This window comes from Terrapene carolina, unplaced genomic scaffold (assembly GCF_002925995.2).
Source record: "Terrapene carolina triunguis isolate 2854851 unplaced genomic scaffold, T_m_triunguis-2.0 Scaffold179, whole genome shotgun sequence".
NCBI classification, from domain to species: Eukaryota; Metazoa; Chordata; order Testudines; family Emydidae; genus Terrapene; species Terrapene triunguis.
Window position 1 is genome coordinate 15,227,664 of NW_020664530.1, and position 24,971 is coordinate 15,252,634.

A 24,971-nucleotide genomic window follows, 5' to 3' on the forward strand; every position below is an offset into this window, starting at 1 on the left:
AACATTCTGTCCTTTTGTACAATTGTGCTGTGGGGGAACCCTGCAAGGATGTTTTTTTAGGATATGTCTACACTGGAATAAGAGACCGATGGCACAGCTGGGGCTGCCCAAGTCAGGTAACTCAGGCTCACAGGGCTCTGGCTGTGGGGCTAAAAATTTCTATGTAGACATTTGGGCTCAGGCTGGAGCCCGGGCTATGGGACCACTCCAGCATGAGCTCGAATGTCTACACAGCAATTTTACAGCCAGGCAGTCTGAGACCCATGAGCCTGAATCAGCTGACACAGGCCAGTTGCAGGTGCTTAAATGCTGTTTAGACGTTCCATTAGGGTCTGATTCAAATTCATTAAAGCTAATTAGAATCTAGCTATTGACCTGGACAGGCTTTGGATCTATGGTGACCAGACGAGAGGAAGAAAATATCGGGACACCGGGGGAGGGGGGAGGGGAGGGGTCTGCCGGCGGAACAAAAAAAAAAAAAACTACTGCCAGCGGAGCGAAATATCGGGACAAATTGCGTCCCGACCACAGATGGGTCGGGACGCGGGACAAACACGTAAAAATCGGGACGGTCCCGATTTTATCGGGACGTCTGGTCACTCTATTTGGATCAGGCCCAAGTGCTCATTAATGTGGCTAGCAACACTCCATAGCCCTAAGGGAGTGTGCTCAAATCCTGGGTTCTAACTGGAGTCCACAAAGCTACTAAAGGAGAAGCAGTCAAAAGCATTGCAGGACATGTTTTCCCCAACCCACTGTAAGCCTTTTTGCCATGAGCTGTTTGGTTTTAAGCCAACATTTGCTGAAGTATGGTTTCATTTTAAAACTAACGTTTTACCTTAAATATGCCTCCAACCATGGCCTTGATTGTGCAAGGAGCCAAATATCTCCTTCTGTGAGGAAGCGGTCTTGCTGTGATAACAGTCAGTCAGTCACATTCTGTTGTAGTTACTAATATTGTAGGACCTAAGGAAACCCATGGAACTGTCCCAGGCACTGTACAAGCACATAGTAAGAGATAGTCCTGATCTGAAGAGCTTACAATCTAAATAGACAAAGGGGAAACAAGCACAGAGAGTGAAAATGACTTGCTCAAGGTCACATAGCAGGTCAGTGTCAGAGCCAGTAATAGAATTCCAGTCTCCTATCTAGAGCTGGGGAAAAGTTTTCCACCAACACGCTTTTTGGTGAAAAAGGCAGTCCCCGACACCAAAGCATTCGTCAAATTAATGTTGTTTTTGACAGATTGTTCATATAAAAAGAATAAAAAATTCCCAAAGTATAAATGTTTTATTTCAACATTTCTAAATAAAATGTTTCAATGTTTCTATTTGAAAGGACTTCATTTTAAAAATGTCCTTCCATTTTATTTAAAATTAAGAAAAGGCTCAACACCTAAATGAAACATTTCCTTTCAAATGAAATGTTTCATTTGACCTAAAGTTACATTTTCCTTTTATGTTTTAGTTTGCCAAAAAGTTAAACATTTTTTTTTTTTGTTTTGTACTGATTCAAAAAGCATTATTTTTCAATTTTTTGGAATGGCAATAGAATTTCAAAATCAATTATTCACACAGTTCTACTCCTGACTCTTCACTGGACCACAAAGTCCATTCAAAAGTTGTATGAATATAATTGTTCCTCTAAAATCTTTGATTTCTGAATTACAGCTATGAGCTATCACACAACTTGGGCTGCAACTACATGTTTGTTTTTTCCCCCTGACTGTTCTGATCTGATTGAATCTGGCACAGGAGATTATCTGAAGCAGGATTTTTTGGATGTCTTTTTGGGACCAAAGTTCATAACCTTGATACATGTCCATGTTTTTTTGTGAATTCCTCACATTTGCAGTTGAATGCTATTTGTACTTTTGTCTCTAGAGTGCTTTATCAGAAGACAAAAGTGGGAAATATATCCCAAAATAGAATTACAATTAAGTGATTTTCACCACAGTAAAATCACTATATTAAAACTGAGCACTTATTACATTCATATTCTTTAACATGCCCTGTCTGCATTCAAATACTGCAACATCTCATTGGATATTTGCAAAAGAAGTTTATGTCGACCAAAAGTAATGACCTATAATGCAGTTCTTTAAAGAATTTCGCCAGCACCTCATTCTTACATCCAAGCAATGCTAACAACTGTGCTTTGTGTTAACTGTGCAAACTCTTTATAACAGATAATTCACTGGCAGGTTTAATCATTAATAAATGTCAAGACGCAATGGCGAAATCCCAGCTGCAGAAGATCATAATGTGTTGTAGACATAGAAATGGACAAACATTTTAAGTCTCAATGGACCAAATTCATAAGTATATGGTGGGATAAGATATATGTTGGTAAACTGGTGTAAGAGAATCTAAGTTAGTTTAGTATAGAGACAAAGGACCAGAAAGAATTGAGAATGTATCAAGATCTAAATTCATAGATTTTAAGGCCTGTAGGGACAACTATGATCATCTCGTCAGAACTCCCACATAACACAACTCATGCATTGAGCCCAATAACCTGGGGGAGTTGAAGCATGTTGTGCTGCTGCTTTACTGTACACTTTCTTACACCTACATTTAAATTCTTTTTCCTACTTACTCCCTGGAACTCTTCCAGGACCTTGACATGTAAATGACACCTATTTAGGTTTCCTTACATCCACTTGGTGCTCTGTGTTTGATGTTATGCAGTCTTAGTGGGACTCTGCCAGAATGCCATCAGGAAAGCCACAGAGCCTCTATGTGATTGTGCTGGCCTTCAATGGAACAGGAGATTCCTGGGTTCCAAGGACTGAATCCACTGAATCCATCTTTGTTTAATCCTGAGCCGATGGTGTCAAATTTGCAAATGAACTGAAGCTCAGCAGTTTCTCTTTGAAGTCTGGTCCTGGCTCCATCCTGCAGCAAAAAAACTTCAGGACCAGACTTCAAAGAGAAACTGCTGAGCTTTAGTTCATTTGCAAATTTGACACTATCAGCTCAGGATTAAACAAAGACTGTGAATGGCTAGCCAACTACAGAAGCAGTTTTTTCTCCCTTGGTGTTCACACCTCAACTCCTAGAAGAGGGCCTCATCCTCCCTGATTGAACTAACCTCGTTATCTCTAGACTGATTCTTGCCTGTATATTTATACCTGCCTCTGGAAATTTCCACTACATGCATCTGACGAAGTGAGTATTCACCCACAAAAGCTTATGCTCCAATACATCTGTTACTCTATAAGGTGCCACAGGACTTTTTGTCACTTTTTACAGATCCAGACTAACACGGCTATCCCTCTGATACTGGAAACTCTGTGAGGCTCAAATCCTGAAAAGATGTACACATTTTCTTAACTTTACGTAGGGTGAACAGTCTCCAATAAAGTCAAGTAGTTATTTAAGCCTTTGAAAGATCGGGGCCTGGGTTTCATGGAGTTTCAATTCTCCTGCATAAATGACCCTATGGTCCTTAATATTATCCTGGCTAATTCTTTATGAAACATCAGTGCCTCGGGAGCAGAGGTAGGGAACTTTAACTGATTCATTGAACAATACAGCTGATTTTTGGAGTAGAGTTTCAAGAAGTAAATGTGATGCCAGGTAGGAAAGCACATTGAGCCCCAGTCATGGACTAGCATCCCTCGAGGTGCTGTGCAAACACAAAACGAAAAGATGGTTCTTGCCTCAAAGAGTTTACAATCGGAATATTATCATCACAGTTTAGGTACACAATTTTTTATAAACTAGTCCATACGCTATTCAATCTTCCTGGCCTTGGAAAAAAGTATAATGTGTCTCATTGTCCAGTCGAATGGGATTTGATTAATTGGGTTTATCCTCCAGTCTATTACATCTAAGAGGAAAGTCTAGAAGTTGTTATATGAACATAAATCTCAATAACCATGGCTAAAATAGAACTAACCATATGCTGTCAATCCCAAATTAATGAAGCATCCAATCAAGTGTGACAGATTTAGGAAAGATTCAGTTAATTCATATATTTTTAATAATTATGCAGTGCCATCTGCCATTTGGAACAAATTGCAAAATTGGGGCCTTCATATTTAAGGCTAGGAATGTCAAAGGGCAAGGTTGTTAGGTATCTAACTCACACAGAATTTCAACAGGCCTTGGGCACCTAGGCCCAGATCTTCAAAGGTATTTAGGTGCCTAATTTCCATCAACTCACTCAATGCTTGAATTTGTGCATTAAAAGTTCCCTATGTTTCTGCCTCTGAGCATGTGCACTGCGACCCCATGCCAGGTATCTGGAAGCTTAACTCCCAGAGCGATGCATGAACCAGGGGAATCCAGGCATTCCTCTATGTACCTCACCTGTGGGTCCTGATCCAGTAACATGCTCGGAGCATGCTTACTGGATGAGGCCCCTATAGACGAGTTTACACAAAATCACCAGGGAGGAGGTGGAGCAGCAGCTCGCTCATAACTTTTAGCCTGGGGTTGAGGTACTCACCAGAGAAGTGAAAAAACTTCACTTTGAGTCCTCTCCTTGCTTGAGAGGGAGAAGGGACTTGAACAAATGTCTTCCACACCTCAAGAGAGTGCCCTAACCACTTGGTTATAAGGTATTCTGAAGTAGGGCTCCCTCAGTCCCTCCTGATTAAGCTGTTCCATTGTGGATAAATAATTTTAAAAAGTCACTGGACTAAAAGTTATGTGTGAGGTCCTCCTCCTCTTCACAAAAATGGCACAGTACCTGACTCCAAGAAAGGGTTTGCAGCTTAGAATCCCAAGTGGAGGGACGTGCCGCCCTATAGCCAGGACTTCAGCACCTTTATCTGAGATTGGGGCAAGACTTAGCACACACCTCTCAGCTTGGCATCTTTCATTGACTAGTTTAGGTGTGGAGCCTCCTAGTATGCTGTTATTTTGTGAATCCCATCTGAGATGCCATTCATTGGATAGGGAACCTAGGCACCAAACTCAGGCTTTGTGAATCCCAATGATTTTCTAGACACATAAAAGTTAGACTTGGGGTACGTCCAGACTACCTGCCGTATCGGCAGGTAGCGATCGATTTATCGGGGATTGATATATCGCGTCTCGTTAAGACGCGATATATCGATCCCCGAACTCACTCCCCGTCGACTCCAGAACTCCACCGGAGTGAGCGGCGGTAGCGGAGTCGACGGGGGAGCCGCGGCCATCGATCCCGCACCGTGTGGACCCCAGTTAATCGATCTAAGATACTTCGACTTCAGCTACGCTATTCATGTAGCTGAAAGTTGCTTATCTTAGATCGATTCCCCCCCCCCCAGTGTAGACCAGCCCTTGGTGATGCTGAGCGTCTCCATGCCTAAATTCCTTTGTTAATCTATCCCCTGGTCCCTAATTACTTTAAACTCTCTTGAAAATCCCAGCCTAGAGCAGATTATTGCTGTTGTTTCTTATTTAACAAGTAATGGCCAGGAAACACTTCCAACTGTTTTTACCCACAACCAGCGGCGGCTCCAGGCACCAGCGCTCCAAGCACACAGGGGGCGGTCTGCCGGTCCCTGCGAGGGCGGCAGTCAGGCTGCCTTTGGCGGCTTGCCTGCGGGAGGTCCGCCGGTCCCGCGGATTCAGCAGCAATTTGGCGGCGGGTATGCCAAAGCCGCGGGACCGGCGGACCTCCCACAGGCATGCTGCCGAATCTGCGGGACCGGGGACCTCCCGCAGGCACGCCGCCAAAGGCAGCCTGCCTGCCATGCTTGGGGCAGCAAAAAAGCTAGAGATGCCCGTGCCCACAGCCACAATTGGGGGCTTGGGAAGTTTTCTATCTTCAAATAGTCAATTACGTCTTTGCTGTGTATTCTATAGCTTAGTTGTGTTGTATAGAGCCCTTCTCTCCCTGTCTCCCTCAGAGTTAATTTTGACTATAATTCAGAGAATGTTTTTCTTTGAGAGTAGAAGCACTCTAGTTGGTTTTAACAAAGTCTGCTATATTTTTTACACCACAGATTGCAGACACATGATTGAAGGATGAGGATAGAATCTGTTAAAAGCATTATTGCTAGCAAAGGCTCTGCTTTCTCCAAAGAAAAGTTTACTTTAATTTAAACAATTTGCCATTGTATTTCTCTACCAAACAAGCAGTTGAGAACATGACAGACAAGTTGTTTGGATGGAGGTAGATGGACTGAATTGTGCTGGTTTCCCCTATTTCTGCATTTTTAATGCCTGTTATATTCTGAAGGGTTTTCTTTTTATTTTCAAATGCATTTCTGTGGTTTCTGGCATCCCATTTTAACCTGGCTGTTTTCCTGCACATACTTCACCTGACAGCTGACTTTCTATTTGTATCAGGTAGGGAGGCAGATAATGCTGACCATCAAAAGTTTGAGACGTGGGTTCATCTTCACCCCAACTTCATAACTGGTGAACTCAATAACAAAGCTGCGTGGGAACTGGTTTTTCCATCCAAGAAAAATATAGAAGATTTTGAAAATGTTTCCTATCAAATCTGAAAAAAATTCACAAACCAATTGTCTGAAAAAAAATTACAATTCAGGTCAATTGAAACATTTTGTTTTGGTAATTTTGAAATGTTTCATTTCTATTTTGACCTTTGTAATTATTTCTATATTTTTCACTGTAATTTTCTTTTTAAACAAAAAGTCATTTCAAATCAAATGTTTTGTTTTGAAAAATGTTGAAACTTGATCTTTCAAAATTTTTATTCAACATTTTTTCAAAAGAGGTAATTCGTCAAAATTGACCCTTTCTACCAAAAAGTTTCAGTTTCAACGGAAAAATATTCTTTTGAAATTCCCAACCAGCTCAACTTGATAGTTTGTTTTTGTTCACTAGCTTTTTTAAAGTGGGTGCTGAGAGTTCTCTCTGCTAATCTAAATCTAGATTACTCCTTCACTTCTGTGGTGTTCGAGAGACAAGGTGGTAAGGCAATATCTTTTACTGGACCAATTTCTGTTGGTGAGAGTCAAGCTTTTGAGCTTACACAGAGCTCTTCTTCATATCTATGTAGCTGACAAGCTATAAAAGCTTCTCTCTCTCATCAAAAGAAGTTGGTTCGATAAAATATATTACCTCACCCTCCTTTGTCTTGCTAATATCCTTGGACCAACAATACTACATACAGTGTCTGTGGTATTACACAGGAATCCTGATTGACAAGCTTTCTGATGTGGAGAGGGTCATAATTCTTATATTAATTATGTAAGAATGAGTTCACTGAATAGATAATATAGCACATCCTTATAAACCTTACCTAGCATTTTGTTTGTTTGTTTTCTTCCCTACAACTGCCTTATCCTGGGCCTGATCTTGACCAATGCTAGTGTCCAAAACTCTAGCTGTTCCAGTGAGAGTTTGAGGTGTTCAGCACCTCTCAGAGCAGGCAGACTAGAAAAATGTTCACAATCTCAGGCATTAATATATGAATTGTATGATTGCTGTACATTCCACTCCCAATCTCAGCCCTCAAATTAACTCTTAGGGGTGGCATCTTCAGAAGTGCCTAACTGATTCAGGAACATAAAGTCTATTGACTTTCATTGAGACCTGGAGACCTAAGTCACTTAGGCCTCTTTGAAAATTCCACCCAAGATGCTTAGTTGGACGCATCTCTCTTTTTGCATTCGAAGTTTGCTGAACAGTGAGAGAAAATTAGTATGTTCCACAGTCTCTAAAAGAGTAATAAACTACTGTTTCCCTCAACGTTCAGGTAACTTTCAATGACTCATTGAGGGTGGAATCACTGATGTACATGAAACATGCTTGTCACAAAAAGGACATGGGCAGTCCGGCCAAGCAGGAGTCAGGCTTAGTGGCTAGGGCCGGATGGAGGAGTCAGAGCTTGGAGTCAAGCCAAGGGGTCAGAGCCAGAGAACAGAGTCAGAGCCCGAAGCAGGAAATAAGAGTAGGATCCATTGTAGCAACAGGACACCTATTGCTGGGCTGCATAGACAGTCTCCTGGAACTCCCATCATGCTTAAATAGTGAGCCTGGACCAATCAGTGGTTATGGAGTGCTGCCAATTGGGTCTTCCTGTGGTGCTTAGTTTATAGTGCATAGATCATACCTCTATCCTGGTGATATGGACATGGTGGTCACCTGCAGCCCTAAAATCTAGGTTCTAGTTCTCTGGATAGTTAAAATGACTCTTCAAAGTTAGAAACTGATTTTTTTTTAATCCCATAGGTAAACTTTGTCAGCTGAAATAGTTTGCAAGAGGCATCAGTGTTTCTTTAATGGTGTTTTAAAAGGAACACATTTTGTTTTACAGTATTTTTTCTTCACAGCAACAGAATCTAGCCTCCTTCCTTCAATCATGTGACCATGTGGGTCAGATAAGAACTTCATCTACGACAAAACAATGGTTCACTTGAATTTGGTTCATGTCTGCGAAATCACCATTGATTTTTATTTTTTCCCCAAAACATCCATGAACTTTTTCAAGGTGCCTTTCAAGATATAAGCATATTTAGGTTTAGTTCATTGTGGTATTTTGGCTAAATTGAATAGTATTTCTCCTGGGTCCATGATTGGCCATTTCATCAAGATAGTCAGCACAGCTCAGCAAATGTCATTTTCTCTTGGTTTCTGGGTGAGAGATGCTAAGTCATTTTTGTATTTGTAAGCTAGCATGAAGAGTCCGAAAAAAGAAAACATTTTCTCCTAGCTGATGGCAGGCAGTATCTTGTTACAACGTCATTTCATCATTCCTCCATTTCTAAGAACAATTTCACTGCTGTTTTATACTTTAGTTCAAATAGGGCCATAGGATTCTGTCTGGTTATTCAGTGGTTGGGGGGTTGAAAGGAGGCTTTCTCTCTTTCATGGCCTGTGTGGCAAATATGAAGGTGTCTTTTGGTGATTATTAATATTGTATCTAAGTCGGTCACTACAATGGTGTGCCTGTACCATAAATGGGGGATGGCTGTTTCACTCCCACAGTCTGACTGGGCAGCAGAGCCTACCCATTTAGGGAAAGAGGGAAGAGGTCCCGTCTAATAGTTTCCTAACAGCTTGCACTGGGTCTTTAAGAGACAGTGCCAGAGAGTAGCCTTAATGGTCCTAGATGGCTTGCATAGGGAGCACACAAACCAGTTTGAACAAGAGGAAATGACCCACAGGCATTCAGTGGTACCTGGGATTGCTAGGAGAATATTAGGGCATGTCTATATGGTGCAGCAATGCATGATAAAGGAATGTGATATCTAAAGCGTACCAATGTGTTGCACACTAGCTGGCCATTGTAGACCTTGCTGGCACAAACTAAAAGGAACTAGCGAACAGCAGGGTCTACATGGACCAGCTAGTGTGCAACATGTTGGTGCACTTTAGAAATCACACCTTCTAATGAGCATTGCTGCGCTGCGTAGACAAACCGTAGGTTGGTTCAGTTCTGTTCCTGTAACTTACGGGGGAAGCCTGTCTTATTTAGCCTGTGGTGAAGCTTCAATTTAAATTAGACTAAATATTAGAGCTGATCAGGAATTTTGGGACAAAACTTTTTTTTTTTTTTTTTGGTCAGAAAATTATTTGCCAAACCAGAAACTTTTTTCATGGAAATGTTATCAGTGTCAATGAAATTTTCTCAAGATACAGAGAGAGGGGGACTTCTCAATAACCTGGCGTTTAGGGAAGTGATGTGGGAGACCTAGGTTCATGTTCCTGCTCTGCCTAATTTGGGTGATGAAGGTGAGTCTCCTACATCCCAGGCGAATGCCCTAACACTAGTGGCTATTCTAGGGAAAGTTTCTCTCCATTTTTTTTTAAACCTTGTTTTCATTATGCATCAGAACAAAACAAATGACAAAACCTTGATTTTTTTTTTCAAAATGGAAATCTCTTTTGGAGCTAGCTTTACTCAATATACGTGCACACTGTTTATTGATTTAATAACCTTTTCTCTCTAATGCCTTGTTGCAACTGCTAAATAGAAATATCATGCTTTAAGAAAGCTGTTGTTCAGTGGTCACAGGTCCCTGACAGGAGGAAATGTAGGTGCCTGAAACGCAGTCAGAGCTGCTGGATGATAAGCATTTGGTACACATAGGGTAGGGTATTTAGATCTCAGTCAGAATGGAAACATTGTGAGATCCACCTTGAAACAGATATTGGCAAGAGGCTGAACATCTGAGAGACTAGAAAGCAGGCAGTGGTGCAGTTAGACTAAGTTGTAACCATAGCAGTATGCATAAGAGCCAGACAGAATTATAGCTTCTGTGCACTGATGATCACTGGAGTCACTTTCTCTCCATTCCCCTCTGAGTGCCTGGAACCTGGCTTTGTCCTGCACCTATGCCCTGTCCAGTGATGCTTGCCAGTCACGTGGTTGAGAGTAAGCTCCACCTCACAATGGGTGCATGCCTTGGACCTCTGAGGACATTCTGCCTCGCTGGGGCCCCAAGTCAGGAAACCAGGTGAACACATGCTTATGCTTTAAGCATGAGAACTATTTAAATAAACAGTTGATAATGTGCTTAAAGCTATAAGTATGTGTTTATGTGCTTTGCTGAACTTGGGCCTGAGGAAGAATACTCACCAGTGCTCCTCAAGGGGCAGAGTGGCTGTCCATCACCTCTGCTCACAATCTGTGCCTTACAAGTGCAATGTAGCTCATACTAATTATAGCACAGTTTTGTTCTACTTCCATTTCTGGTGAAAAGGCAAACCAACGAAATCTGCTCATGAACTTTTGAGCCAAAATGTGGCCTACTGTTTTACAATGAGATTCAAGCAGAAGAGGGGAAAAAATTGTTTGGACACAAACGTTCAAACTTTTGCACCTACAAATTGTGTCTCACATAAAATCATCTGAACCTATTTTCAACAATATTTGGAGGGTTTAGTACATCCCTACTAATGAGCTCCTGTATATTTTCCTGCTGAAGCCATAACTTGCTTCTGGATCACACCTGGTAAAAAGATGTTCTCCCATAGCTGAACTAAACGTAGGAGAGCTAACTTTACACACCAGGGATACATGTGCTGGAGACACAAGGAGGAAGGTAATGGGAAAACTATATGAACTTTTCTATGTAAAACATAACGAAACACAAAACCTTCTATAATCATTTCCAATGAAGAGGCAACACCACTTGGTGAACACATTAATACTCTAATACATTTCCTGGACATGTTAATATTTTGTTTCTGAAAAATACACATAGTATAGCACAGCATTCCACTTTTATAATCTGAAGCGTGGGCATAAACAGGAGGCAATGCAAGTATCATTTATTAGGAATTATTTTCAAAATGCCATACACTTCCAACACCTAGTCTACTCTAAAATTAAAATTCTGCTCTTCAGAAGGATTTTATGAACCTCAAAGATCAGCTATCACTGGCTGGGAAGATTTAGCAGTTTCTAAAGGGGGATGGACTCCAACAGAGTTAGGGAGCTCAACTGAGTTCTCTCTTTAGTTTGATGATAAATTTTTAAAAATGGGTTCCCAGTAAAACTATTTTTCATGGAAGGTAGTGGAAAGAATATATTTCATTCTGAATTGTTTCATGGCTCAAAATAGCCTTTCTATTTGAGATATATATTCAAAATGGTGTTTTTCTCAAAAATTTCAAATGTCACATTTTATACAAAAATTTATCCATGTCAGAATGAAACTTCAAATTATCATATAGTTTGAGGATTACTCTTGAAAACAGGGCTACTTTTCAGAAGAAAAAAAAATCATTTTCACTTTAAATTGGCCCTACAATTTCATTTTTCCCAAAATTGATTCAGTTTTGCAGAATTAAACTCAAAGGTGAACCTCAAATTTTCAGTTTTTCAAATTCCATTGGAAACATTTTTGCATGATGTGCTCATTAGACTTTAACTTCTTGATCATCTTGCTGTTCAGCTCATTTTACAAAACCCTCCCCGCGTTTTTTTTTTCATCCAACAAAGTTTTCATTAATCAGGCAAGCCGAGATACACAGTAATTGCAAAACAAAAGAAACAAGTCATGCACCCATATAGCATTTTGATACAAACCATTACAGCGATAGTTTGAGTAAGCTATTCTCTGTAATAACAAATACAAGAGTCCAGTAAGCCTTTCAAAAAATACAAAACAATGAAAGTTTACTTTTCCTAGTGAACAATAACTACTACCTTTGCAAATTTTTAGCATGATATGTAATTAGGATGTTAGCATTATTTTTAAAGATTTGTTAAAGCAGGGATTCTCAAACTGGAGGTTGGGACCCCTCAGGGGATCGCGAGGTTATTACATGGGGGGGTCGCAAGCTGTTAGCCTGCACCCCAAACCCCGTTTTGCATCCAGCATTTATAATGGTGTTAAATATATTAAAAAGTGTTTTTAATTTATAAGGGGAGTTGCACTGAGAGGCTTGCTATTTGACAGGGGTCACCAGTACAAAAGTTTGAGAACCACTGTGTTAAAGTGTAGACAAATATCCTTTAGAAAAAGCTTAAAATAACTTTACAAGATTAAAAGCAAATATTTGGTGTTTCCTTAAACAGGCTACCAAGGTTGGCATATGGTATCAGGTTTTTTTTTCTCTGACATTCACAATCTCATACCTTGCTTTTCAAAATCAGAATTACTTCCTGTTCAAAAGCAGCAGCTTTGTAGCCTATCACATCAAACACATGCAATTCTTACAAAGACAGAGAAGTTCAGGAAGCGGGAGGGAACAGGGAGAATATATTTTGGATTAAGGGTTATCTCATTTTGCAGGTTTTTCCAGCAAGGGGGAAGTGGGGTGGAATCAGAAGAAAATTAGATGCTTACTTTGCCAAAAGCAAATTTGACAATTAAATTTTTTTTTTTTTTTTAAGTTTACATTTGTTCAACTTCACTAACAAGCACTTCTTCCAGGTCAAATAGGAATTCAGAACATTCAGCTTTAACATAGAACCTCTGGCTCTTAATGTGATAGAAATTTATGTTAGATTAGCCTGTCTTTATCTCCCACTGGACCACAAACCAATAGAAAGGAATATTATGATTTAAATATAATAATATTAGAAAGAGAGAAAAAATGACATAATTAAAAGTCACTCCACCCCAAATAATAAATCAGCATGGCAGAGCAATAACGTACCATATGTTGGTTATAATGGAACAAATGAAAATATCTCCCTTTACTATCTGTGGGTTTCATTCTTTAATTTATATCAGTATAAATCAAGAGTATCTCACCTGACATCTAAGAAGTTACAATAGTGTATCACTAGAGTCAGAGAACAATTGGGGCCTGTGCCTTCTTCCTTTAGTAAAGTGCTTAAAATAAAGTGAAATTTGCTCTTAATTAATCTTTACTCTGACAGTGGTCTGGTTATTGGTATTTTGCAAATGCCATCATAATGTCAAAATATGTGTTCTTGTGTGAAATTGATTTTTCACAGGATCTCAAATTGAATGCTATTAAAGTAACAAGTAAAACTTTATTTATGTAAATAGAGCCTAAACCAAAATATACTGCCCATCTCTGTTTTAACCATTTATCTACCTCTTTAGTCTGCAGATTTCCTGGGAAAGCATAAGTATGCAAATATTTTTTAACTACATATGGCTGATTGACAAGAATCTGTCAGCAATCCATACCTGACTTTGAATGAGACAGGTTCACATATTCTTATAATTCTCATAACCTTATTCTATTCTAAGTCGAGAGTGAGCTGAATTCTGATTGACCTCTCCAGCTAGGACATTTGAAAGCTTGATTATTATGATAGAACCAAGAGCAGAGCGCTTGTGGAGTGGGGGGAGGCTTAGTTTGAAATAAGACCAGAAGTTGGACTGGTGGACAACACATGCATGAGTGTTTGTACACCTTGAAAAGTGGTTGAAAGAAAACAGATGCGTGAAAAAAGGAAGCAAAACTGTTTGTCCAAAACCAGCTAATCCAAACCTTAATGGCTTTGAGAAACATACAAGCAACTTTTCATAAAAGATTGACACATCCTCTTCTGGGAGTATATTTGTGACAATATCTTTCTGGGGAACTCAAAGTAGGGGCAGATCAAAGCAACCTGAGAAGACTAGAGGAGACAAAGTGGGGGTCGGGGAGGAGATAGCAAAATATGATATCAGTAGTTTAACCAGTATCAGACTGCCTGGCTAAACAATCAGGGGACACAGGGCCAGTCCTAGAACTATTGGTGCCCCAGGCAAGAAGCATCTTCGGCGCCTACCCCTCTCCATTTGTTAAACTTTTGAATACTTTATTTTTATTCCATTTGCAGCCCATTTCACAACTTCAATGCACAATTTGCAAGAATGATTTATCCCTGTCATATAAGATGATAAATGTGCATGCTAGGATCTGTAAATCTGTATTTATGCCATATACAAGCAAATTAAAAAAGATTGTTTCATCTAAGCTTATAGAAACTTTTTAATTTTAAGAATAACTGAAAAGTACTAACATCAAGAAATTGAACTGTGCACCAACATTGGGAGGATAGAGTATTATAAAAGAGTATTAAGAGTATAAGTATTAAAGAGTATTATAGTAGGTGACGGCCTTAGAATGTTAACCCTTCAGGTTCTATGAAAAGACAATAAAGGACTCTTGTCTGGAACTAACATACTTAGAATTCTTGGCACAGATTAAAGGAGTTATTTCCTACAAGGCATGTAGGCTTTAGAGCTGTGGTTGGTCCTCAGCATGCACATAAAATGGTTAATGAACAGAGAGAAGAAGAAAGTTTAAGAGGCTTATGGGCCCTTTTTTGTGCCCCAGCCTTGCTTATTACACTGCTCTACAGCCAAAATGCTTCTGAAATAAATGTAGTCAAACTTTACTAATTCTGGGTCACTGAGAATGAAAATGATGCTTAAAATTGTTGATTGGCTCTAGTTTTCAAGATATGCTATTGGGTCAGTATATACGACCCTTGACTTGGGAATGGCGGAGGATAAGTGAGTTATAAAGGGAAGGGAATCTCAATTTAAACCAGAAATGACTAAAATACATCTTTGACTGGATCTATGAATAAATCTATGACTGGGTTTGGACAGTACTTGCTTTTTAGGCAAAACAATGAATGATGCAATCTGAAGCTGGTATTGCGTCATACATGATATGAATTGCATCATGTTATTCCTAGAAGTCGTGGATGATGCAATCATAACGAAGCTTACATCACTCTGCTGAACAAATTGCCCTATATCAGCTCTAGAAATCATACAGTGTCGTGCTCTCTTATTTGTCAGTGCTTGATTTTGCAAAGGGACACATTTCTGTTCGGCCAAAGTGAGCAGAGATGCCTCGTACTTGTGTGAACAGTGCAGATAACTTCTGCTATGTTTGTGGTGAAGTGACTTTTGCATCACAAAAGCGCAGTATAACCACTATGGTTAAGAAAGCCTATCACCTTTATTTTGGCTGCAAAATTGGAGATCAGGACAAGAGGTGGGCCCCACACATATGCTGCAACACTTGTGCAACAAATCTTCACCAGTGGTTGAACAGGAAAAGGAAATCTATGCCTTTTGCAGTGCCAATGATTTGGAGAGAGCCAACAGATCATACCAGCAATTGTTACTTCTGCATGGTGCCTCCAGTTGGGAAAGGTGTGTCAAAGAAGAAAAAGTGGACTGTGTGTAAGCGGGGGAATGGTCCCGCTATTGTGGGGAACTTTCCTGTCTTCTGCACTACCCCAGTGAAGTGGGCTAGCGAAAGGATCCGAGTCCTCACTCCCACTTCCTTTACCCAGAGGCCTCCCTGCCCTTGAGGACTCCCCTTCCACTCTCCTGTCTGGCAGAGTCCTCGTAAATGCCGACAAGGCTGGGCCCAGGATTCCTGGGGGGCTTGACCCCCAACCCTGCTGTGGTCACCCAGGACAGGGGCTAGGGTGTCCCCACTCCGGGGTACTCTCTCTGCACTGGGCACCTCCCTGACCCACTGAACATTTCATACAATTTAAAGCAAATACAAGTTGTTTAATTAACAATTACTTTTTAAAAAGAATAAGGAAAAATGGGAAAGGTTAAAGGAAAACACATCACAACGCTCTGTGGCAGGGAACATCACAAACAGTGTCTCTGGAACGTCCGGGCAGTTCACAGTCTGTTCCTTGTAGGTCCCAGGCTCCTTCTCAGGCCCTGGCTGTGCTGCAGAGACGCTGCTGGTTGGACACTTGCTCTGGCGGTGGCCACACGCTCTCAGGCTCTAGGTGGCAGGACCCTTTTTCCCAGCGTCGCCCCTGCCCGGTTGGGGTTATGATCCCCCTCCAAGTCTGGCCTGCAGAGCCTCTTGGCTGAGGCGTCTCCCTGTGCTGGGCCCACTGCCCAGGGTCCCCCTCCTCTCCCCAGCTGCTCACCGCACCCAGCTCCGGACTGCTCCAGCCCCAGCTCCAGCTCCACTCTGCCTCAGCACGGCTGCTGCTGCTGCTGCTCTGCCTTCAGCTCCCTGGGCTGCTTCTCTGGCTCTGGTTACTACAGCTCTGCTCCCAGGACAGGTCTGCTCTGCAGGCTGCTTCTGTGACTCTGCTCCCAGCTCTGACCTGCTTCCCAGCTGCTTGTCTAGCCGCTCTGGTTGCTGCAGCTCTCCTCCCAGGGCAGCTCTGCTCTCTCTGGGCTGTGCTCTGAATTTTGGGGCTGCAGCTCTGCTCCCAGCAACTTAGCTCGGGCCCCTGCTCTCTCCTTAGCTCGGCCCCACTCTGTCTGACCCAGGCAATTCCAGCTCACACGGAGGACGGGACCCCCTTGGCCTCCTGATTCTCTGATTAGCCTGCCCGCCCTGTCAATCAGGCTGATCTGGAGCATTGGCCTCTCCCCATTGTTCCTGGGGACTGTCAGTCTCAGGCTCCTGATTTCCCATCGACCCCTCCCCTTTTAGTGCTGGGAGCTAGCCAACCAAAACACCCCCACTGAATGTTAGTAAGGGGGCAACAGTCCCCTTACATGTGCATTATCCAAACATTCCATCAGCTATACGCCCAGTACCCCATGGAGAAGGACTGCCGGTTCCTGATGCACCAGAATCAGTCTCACTTGAGTCAGATGAGGAAGAGGAAGAGGATGAAACTTCTGGTCCTGAACCATTAATGTCACAGGACCCACATTTTCTCCCATCCTCCTCCTCCTCTGAACCACACCTCATAACACAAGGTGAACTGAATGACCTTGTCAGGGATTTGGAACTACCCAAGAGTAAGGCAGAGCTGTTGGGCTCCAGACTACAGCAGTGGAATCTCCTGGCAGGTGACGTTAGGGTTTCCATGTTCCGTGACCATCAAAAGGATCTTGTCCCATTCTTCTTCATGGAAGGTGATCTTGTAGCCTGCAACAACATCGATGGTGTGATGGCAGCCCTCAACATCATTCACGATCCAGATGAGTGGAGACTGTTCATTGATTCATCGAAGATGAGTCTTAAAGCTGTTTTACTGCATAATGGCAATGTTTTGCCATCAATTCCAGTTTGTCATGCAGTCCATATGAAGGAAACCTATGACAACATGAAACAACTTTTGAGGTGCATAAACTATGACCAAGATCAGTGGCAGCTTTGTGGCGATTTGAACGTTGTTGCTCTCTTGCTTGGTCTGCAGACTGGATACACAAAGTACTGCTGTTTTCTCTGCGAATGGGATAGTCGTGCAAGAGATTCCCACTACATCAAGAAAGATTGGCCACTCCGACAGTCATTGGAACCTGGGAGGAAAAGTGTTCAGCATCCACCACTTGTTGAATCAAGGAAGATTTTGTTACCACCCTTACACATCAAGCTGGGTCTGATGAAGAACTTTGTCAAGACCATTGACAAAACACAAGCAGCTTTCAAGTACCTCCATGGAAAATTTCCAAGGTTAAGTGAAGCTAAGATAAAGGAAGGTGTCTTTGTTGGTCCTCAGATTCGTGAACTTCTTCGAGACGATGCATTTGACCATGTGCTGCGTGGCAAGGAAAAGACAGCATGGAAAGCCTTCCAGTTAGTGGCAATAAATTTTCTCGGAAGCAACAAGGCAGACAACTACAGGTTGTTGGTGGAAAACCTCCTCAAGGCATACAAAAGCCTTGGTTGCAACATGTCACTAAAGATATATTTTTTGCACTCTCATCTAGATTTTTTTCCACCGAACTGCGGAGCAGTGAGCGACAAGCATGGCGAGCGATTTCACCAGGACATTGCAACAATGGAGAAATGCTATCAGGGCAAATGGAGCCCATCAATGCTTGCAGACTATTGCTGGACAGTGACAAGAGATGCTCCATTTAATGAATACAAGAGATAAGCCAAGAAGCGCTGAGTAGACACTGAATAGGACTAAACTATGTACAGAATAGTTTTTTGCCTTTTGTTTCATAATAAATTTTATTTATATAACCCTTTTGCTGATTTTTAAAGTGTTACATGAACAAGACAGGTGAAATATTATCATGTAAAGCAACCATAAACACATGAAAAGACCTAGGTTTACAATTTATGATTAAAACTCTACTATCTACACAATATACATAGACATAAAATGTAAAAACTTAAATATCTTAGAAACAGTAGCCAATCAGTTGTTTTAATTGTCATATTTGAATTCAGCACATCAAAATACATAATAAATAGCACATTTTATCTCTGAAGCAGACGACTTCTCAAAAATTGTAGACCAGTGTTATTTTATGTGGTTCTTTATTTTCAACTGTAGTCTTTATTCTCAACTATAGTTTGTATTGCATATTTAATCTCATTAACTGGAATTAATTTTTCTATCTATTGCCATTTAATATGTCTATCATGGTTCCCTCTCTTTTGTCTAGCACTACCAGTAGCGTTAGTATCCACATATTCTCCATAATCTCATCCAGCCTGGTTGGTCTGACACAGTGGGACAGGGAATATAAACTGCACCTTATAGAAGGATGGCAGAGGTCATGCATTAGCATATGTCAGCAATGCCACTGACTTGCTTTGTGCCCTTGGGCAAGTCATTTAATCTTTCTCTGCCTCTGTTTCCCCTCTCATTCTTTGTCCGTCTTCTCTATTTACACTGCAAGGTGTTTAGAGCTAGGACTGTCTTTCATCATGTTTATTGAGTCATAGACTCATAGGAATGTAAGGCTAGAATGGACCTCAAGAAGTCATCAAGTCCAGATCCTTGCACTGAGGAAGTACCATGTAAACCTTGACCATCCCTGACAAGTGGTTATGCTACCTGGTCTTAAAAACCTCCAGTGATGGGGATTTCACAACCTCTCTTGGAAACCTATGCCAGAGTTTAACTACCCTTATTGTTCGAAACGTTTTCCTCAAATCTAATCTAAATCACCCTGACTGCAGATTAAGCCCATTATTTCTTGTCCTGCCTTCCGGAGACATGGAAAACAATTAATCATAGTCCTCTGAGTAATAGCCCTTAACACATTTGAAGATTATCAGATCTCCCACTCCCCCACCCCCAGACTTCTTTTCTCAAGACTAAGCATGTCAATTTTTTTCACCTTTCCTCATAGGTCAAGTTTTCTAAACTTTTTAACATTGATGTACAGTTACCTATCACAATGGAACCCCAATTCCAATTGGGGGCTCTAGCCCCTACAGTAATACATATTACAAATAATAAAAAAATAATAAGCAAATGCACCCCTGCAGCCTCAGCAGGAACTGTGGAAATGTACAGATAGTCTAAACAAAGTTAATACTTTTTTTTGCAAATGATTCATTTTGGTTTGCAAATGATTCACTGACTACATGAGGAGCTAAATTAATGCTATTATTCATAAGTAATTAATCATTTTACCAGCTCTATTTTTATTTATTTATTTAATGGCTAGGCAATTCTGGCCCTAATTTGAGTGTGAGAGTGAGTGTGTAGAGAGAGATGGAGGGGAAATTTTGAAAAATAAACTGTCAAACTCAGATTAAAGTCCTGATCCAGCAAGATCAGATAGGATACTGCAAATAGCTTTGATTGGGATGTTTCTGAATGAAGGGGGGGGGAAATCAGAGAGTTAAACAGACATATGTAGTGTGTTTCAGTACTTAGTACATCATTAAGACAGCTCCCCACTGTGACATTATTGACATGAACTGTGAACGTATAGATCATTGTTGCAACCAGGGTCCTATGGTTGCACCAGGTCTTGTATAAATGAGGTCACGTGGAGTGTCTATGGAAAGGTTGTAGTTTGCTGGTTATGATTATGCTGTCTGTATGTGTGTATCATTTTTGTATTTGAAGTTATGAATATTGGCTATGTACTTGTGTCTCAATGTGTTTGATTCTAAGTAGCCTCAGTGAAGCATTTGGTTAGCTTCTTGAGAAAGGACTATTCTCAGTAAGTGCCCAATCAAGAAACACTTAACTGACAATGGACTTTGGGAGATGCCAATCCACATCTGAGCTTTCCTGGGAACGTTCAAACTAACTTGTAAACAAGGGCATCGGCCTGCAAAAAGCTGAATCATTCATAGACATGTGACTTGCCCGGGTGGCTACAAACTCCATCTTGTTGCTGTGATTTTGCACAGTAGAACAAAGGGGTTTCTGCCCCCAAAAGAAAGAATATAAAAGGCCCTGGAAACTCCTCCATTTTGTCTTCAGCTGGTTTAAGAGATGGCCTCTCCACCCCCACGAGATGCCTGAAAGAAACGGAAACAAAGGACAGTAACTACAGGGGTGTGAGTGATTGCTGGACCCAGACTAGGAAGGAGTCCAGTCTGTGAAAGAAGCTTATTGAACATCTCTGGGGTGAGATTTTATCTGAAATCAGTTTCTTAATGTATTAGGCTTAGACTTGCATGTTTTATTTTATTTTGCTTGGTAACTTACTTTGTTCTGTCTGTTATTACTTGGAACCACTTAAATCCTACTTTTTATATTTAATAAAATCACTTTTGCTTATAAATTAACCCAGAGTAAGGAATTAATTCCTGGGGGAGCAAACAGCTGTTCATATCTCTCTATCAGCGTTATAGAGGGCAGACAATTTATGAGTTTATCCTGTATAAGCTTTATACAGAGTACAATGGATTTATTTGGGGTTTGGATCCCATTGGGAGCTGGGTATCTGAGTGCTGGAGACAGGAATACCTGCTAAGTGGTTTTCAGTTAAACCCTACAATTTTGGGGGAATCTGGTTCAGACCTGGGTCTGTGTTTGCAGCAGGCTAGCGTGTCTGGCTCAACAAGGCAGGGTTCTGAAATCCCAAGCTGGCAGGAAAAACGGGCTCAGAGGTAGGCTCAGCACATCAGGTGGCAGTCCCGTGAGGGTCTCTGTGACCCAACCTGTCACACCCACAAACAAACAGATACATTTCCCATTCATGCCACTGATATTGTTTTTCTTTTTTCCAACTTTTGTATTCAAAATCAAGGGCACACGTTTTACAAAATAATGTATACAGAAATCAGTGCTCAGAGTGATTCTCTTACTTGTTTCAGAATGTATGGAACAGATTCAAGACAGGGAGTAGGGACAAAGATCATGCTGAATTTAATGAAGGTCAGAGCTTTCATTATTTGGAGACTGCAGTAATTCTGGAAGGCAGGTGACTGAAGCTTCCTTTAATCTGAAAATTCCTCACTTCATCTTCTAGCAACAAAGGAAAAGAAGTACTCCGCTCTTCCACATCACTTACCTCAATGATCACTTAAGCATAAAATTAGAGAAAAGAAGAAAATCAAGGATGTTGTCAACTGCTAAGCACTATGTTAATGAAATCACTGTGTTCTGCATATGCTTTTTGCATAAAATTGTCTCTAAGTCTTAAAATAGCTCTTCCACCACAGTTCTTCTGACATTATTCTTTCATTAAATCATCTCCTGGTTAATTGTATCCTATTGATGATAGCAATCCATTGATGCTCTATTTTTTTTTAACAAGTAAAAGGTCACATCGAGTGAAACCTGCTATTAAGTAAGTAGCAAAGAAATTGAAAGCCGTAATAATAGTCTTTGCCTGAATACACAAGGTTGATGATGAGATGAAGTTGCAAATATACATTTAAAACTAACCTGTGTAAAAATATTACAATATTTGGAGAAAATACTATATATTAATACACTCTGACTATATATGAAAATGTGGAGAAATTAATTTATAACCAAAATGAGAGCTATATATAGTCACATATTAGAAGCAAAAATTATAATATTGATATCTACCATAGTTGTTGCTTGACAACTGTTGATAACATATTTTAGGAAGTCACTTACAATTATAAATAATTCAGCTTATAATAGATGTATCTTGGACAATTTATGTGTCTTTAAACATGAATGTGACATTACCAACTTACAAGAGCAGAGTGGACATTTAACTTATCATTTCATAATTACCTGCCCACAGGAGTGAATTGCTGCCCCTATAAATATATGTGGTGGGAGACAGAAAAGCATTCTGTCTAATAGACCTTGAAAAGAAGTCTGGCTAGCTACAGAACACAGCTTTCAGACAGTGTCAGCCACGGGATAGGACTTTATCTAGCTAAGCTACTTATATTAATCCTGGGGGAATTCTGCACCACTGCGCAATGCAGAATTTTGCAGAATTAATGTTGTGCGTGCAGAATTTCCTTTCCCCCATAGAAATAGGCTACAGTGCTTCTGGCCACCACTAGACAAGATTCACACATTAGCAATCTATGATATCTAAACATCAACAATAGAATGTCAAATATGTTAGAGTGGGGACGTATAAATCCAATAGAATAAAATATAAATGTCCCATATAAAAGCCTGTTAGACAAGTTTTTCCAAAATGACTAGTGAGTATGGATCTCCAACTTGGACACATTAAAGGGTCTCATTTTCAGAGGTTGCATCTCAGAACTCTCTGAAAATCAGGCCCCAAAAATTGAATACCCCAAATCACTAGTCACTTTTAAAAATCTTGGCCTTTGACTTTACCATATAAAGCTTGTCAGATACCACAGTGTCTCAAGAAGCAAAAATAAATGAAAAGAGGAGGAGGGCAAGATACACATTTATAGACTTAAACAATAATAGTGTTATTTAAACTTTCAATTAACTACTTTTCATTAGGCTCACTTCCCCTAAATTATAACCTTCCTGATCTATCGATTTCTTATCCTATTAAAGGCTACACTATTCTTAAATCTCTAACGCTAATTATGAACATGTATTTACTCTTGTTCCATATTGTCTCACTTCAGTCACTCTTACTTCCTCTTTCACTGTTTATTATTTAATCTTTTTCTTACTTTCTCTTTCTTCGAGGGTAGATAGAGTTGGCTGAATCCAATGTTTAATCTGCTAAATATTGACTATATGCAATGTGTTAAATATAGAAAAATATTTCTGGCCAGTAACTCAACATATTTGGTGTTCATTTAAGCAGCACCACATTCCCAGTCACATGGGTTGGATCAGATTCAATTCATAGTCAGATTCAGGAGTCAAATTATTTATGGCATATTTATACTTCTGAATCCGAATAGCTGAGCATTTCCTTCAAATTCTTTAATGGCTTATGGCTAGAGCTCTCATTCTTTTGGGAAAAGTAATATGTTGACCCAATATTCCTGAGAATAGCATCAAGAGATACCTGCTCTATACTGTGGTAAGTAGCCAACCAGCCAGAACCTCTGGTGATGACACCAATAGTTATCTGGAAGTATCCCATGGGAAGAAGTTCCAAGTTATTAATGACCTTGACCACAACAGCTATAACATAGCTATTGTAAATACAGATTCTCCATGTCCCCTTTTAATTCTGCATAGAGAAGACAGATTGTTTTTCTGACCCGTATCTAAAGAACACTTGTTTCGCAAACAGATTTAAAAAGCTGAAAGGTTGCCTATAAAATATTATGCTCTAGATATTTCCATCTTGTCTTCCACTCTGTTGTTTGAATCAGCACAAGTTCAACATGTCTCTTCTGTGTCATAGCAAATATCTGTCCATTGCTCACTAAGTATTGTATCCAATAGCGTATCCAATGTGGAGGAGTGCAGAATTTGGTCCTAAGATTGAATTCCTATACCTATTCATCTGAACAGTTCCTGGAAATTATAGGTATGTGACTGTTCATTTAGCCATGCACCTTAGCACCCATAGATTGGTGTGTCAAATGATTGGCGCATGCCAATTTAGTCATGGCTTGATAGTTAAAAAGGTGCTACGAAGTGATGGTTTGCATGTGGTGATGTGGTGTGCAAAGAAGAATCAATACTGTTTCCCAAATGTAAATGATAGCAGTTGGGTATGCACAGTAATATATATATATATATATATATATATATATATATATAGTGATGGTAAAGAACTTGGTAACCCACTGGATTCCCAGTATTTTAATATCTGAATCATTATTATTTATTTGTATTATAGTAGATCTTAAAGGCTTTAATCAAAATCAGGGCCCATTACATACATTTTCAAGACACAGTGCCTACCTCCAAGAGTTTGCAATTTAGATAGACAAGACAGACAAAAGAAGGTGGAGAGAAACTATTATGCCAAATTATTAGAGGCAGTACAGAGCCACAGCAGAACAAAGATCTCAAGTCCCAGTTTAAGGGGATTATTCACAACACCATTCCTCCTCCCTGAAATGAAGTAATCAGAAGAATACTAATTTATAGGATTTACCTTCTTTCATTATTTTTATTATTTCTACTATATTTGTGACTAGAGCGTTGCAAAAATGGATTTTTCAGTTTTCTGGCAATTCTGAAAAACCAAAAAAAAAATATTTTGGTTGAACTGAACACAACTTTATTTTAAAAAATTGGCAAATGAATAATTAAAAAAAGAATTTAATTTCAGGTCCAACAAAACATTTAGTTTTGACAAAATTGAAACATTTTTACCATTTTAAAGATTTTACTCTTTAAAAAATAAAATTAATGGAAATCTTGAAATGAAGTCACTTCAAATTGAAAAATTAAAAACACTTTGTTTTTGAAATGTCAGAATGAAACATTTCAATTTTCTGATTATTTATTAATTATTAATTATTATTATTATTTTAGGAGATTTTACTTAAATAATTTGGCAAAACCAACACAAATTCACAAAATGTTTTGGTGTTCCTGAATCTGCATTTTTCACTGAAAAAAACTGCTCAGGACTCCATTAT